Below are 2,192 nucleotides of genomic sequence, written 5' to 3'. Positions count from 1 at the left end.
TATATATATATATATATATATATATATATATCTCACTGTATTGACCAGACTATCAGTTGTTGTTACACACTGCTGGTCAAAACGTGCTTCCTTGCATTATTGTGGCTTTCAAATGATGCCATTCCACTGGTTAGGTAGGTAGGTAGGTAGGTCGGTAGGTCAATATTCTCTCTTAAAAGAATGCCAGTCCATTACAGGGTTACCCATTTGTGGCTGTGTAGACTGGAACAACATAAAAATGTTTTGCACATCAATACAATGCACTGCTAGTCTAGGAATTGAAACCATAACTGCAAGATCATGAGTGCAACACCCATAACATTAGGCCATGTGCCTCGGCACACAAATCATCATCATCGTTTAAGGTCCGCTTTCCATGCTAGCATGGGTTGGATGATTTGACTGAGGACTGGTGAACCAGGTGGCTACACCAGGCTCCAATCTGATTTGGTAGAGTTTCTACAGCTGGATGCCCTTCTTAACCCAACCACTCCGAGAGTGTAGTGGGTGCTTTTACATGCCACCGGTACGAAGGTCATTCAGGCGGTACTGGCAACGGCCATGCTCAAAATAGTGTATTTTACATGCCACCTGCACAGGAGCCAGTCCAGCGGCACTGGCAACGATCTCACTCGAATGTCTTTCCACGTGCTAACGGCACAAGTGTCAGGAAGGTGACGTTGGTAACGATCACGCTCAAATGGTACTATTTATGATCATGCTCGGATGGTGCTCTTAGTCCTCCACTGGTACAGGTGCCATCACGATTTCGCTTGCCGCAACAGGTCTTCGCAAGCCGAGTTTAGTGTTCAGTGAAAGGGATGTTCTCGAACGAACAAATATATATATATATATGAATGAAAGAATAAATAGAGTCAAAAGTAAGAGGGAGTACAGCTGTTTAATGATTACTATTTGTTCTTAATGGAATACACCTCAACCAATATATATATATATATGAAAGCTTATCACTTATGAATCAGTGATACAGCAAGTTAATCCCACAACTAGAAACCATAACAAATTCCAACAACAAACTTTATTGTAGTTTGGTTTAACACTCCTAATTGTGAAGGACACTTAGTAGTAGTCGTAGTAATAATAATAATAATAATAATAATAATAATAATAATAATTTATTTAATAGTTTACTTAATACCTCTTCTTATCTTCTACAAAACAAGCACAATAGTTAAAAAACTCTTGTAATGAATTTAGCACACTCTGCTAATATAGGTTTACCATATCTAAGAGTCCTGACCTTCTTTTAAAGTATCACACACAAACACACACACACACAGAAGATACACTGAGACACACACACACACACATACACAACAACAACCAGATAGGCATACAAAGGCATACATGAATACTCAGAAACAATCACAAAGAATGTGTAACTTACGAATTTCTGTAAAATGTTTTTAACCTTATCATTCAAGTCAATAAATAAAACATGTTTATATATATATATGTGTGTGTGTGTGTGTGTGTGTGTGTGTACATATATATATATTATATGTCTGGTTACAGAAATGCTCTTAAACAGTCTGCTTTTTTTCCCATCCTAGTCAACCTGCACACATTTTGTGTGAACACCCTCAACTGCTAACTTTACACTCCACCCTATCCAGACGTTTTACAATACAAAATCCTTAACTGCCAGCCTTTATCTGTATTGGAGAAATGATACTGTGGCACCAGTGAATTGTAATGCACTGTCACTGTGAATTGAAATTGCAACAGGAAACAAGAACTGGTGATTCTGAGTTATCCATAAGAATGGATAAGGTTAGCAGAGTAAATTTTTGAAGAGTTTAGCAAAATCTGTAACTATATACACAAGAAGGTACTAAAAAGTTCTTGGCTTTAAAAGTGTTGCACAAAGCATAGTTAGACATCCAACCTTCTAAGTTCTTTTACAGGGCTTGGAGAAACTGAGGGACTGCTGCAATTAGTGTGTAAATCTGAGAGAATATGTTGAATAAAATCATAATTAACTGATCCTCTTATATTTTCTTTTACACAAAGCCAGGAACTTTTCAACACCTGGCTTCAAGGGTATTGTGAAAGGCCTGGTTTGAGGCCTAAACTTCCAAGTTCTTTTACAAGGCTTAGAGGAAATGAAGGACTGCTGCAATAAGTGTGTAAATCTGAGAAAACATCATCATCATCATCGTTTAACATCT

General features: G+C 37.5%; 1 protein-coding gene across 1 annotated transcript in view; it reads right to left on the bottom strand.

Moving 5' to 3' along the window:
• The window catches only part of LOC128248125 (inositol-pentakisphosphate 2-kinase-like), a 26,248-nt gene that overhangs the window by 5,496 nt on the left and 18,560 nt on the right, over window positions 1-2,192 (bottom strand). The gene's annotated exons all lie outside the window — the stretch shown is intronic.

This window comes from Octopus bimaculoides, chromosome 6 (genome assembly GCF_001194135.2).
Source record: "Octopus bimaculoides isolate UCB-OBI-ISO-001 chromosome 6, ASM119413v2, whole genome shotgun sequence".
Classification (NCBI taxonomy): Eukaryota; Metazoa; Mollusca; class Cephalopoda; order Octopoda; family Octopodidae; genus Octopus; species Octopus bimaculoides.
Note: the sequence above shows the minus strand (reverse complement) of the source record. Positions and strands in the feature narration are given on the sequence as shown.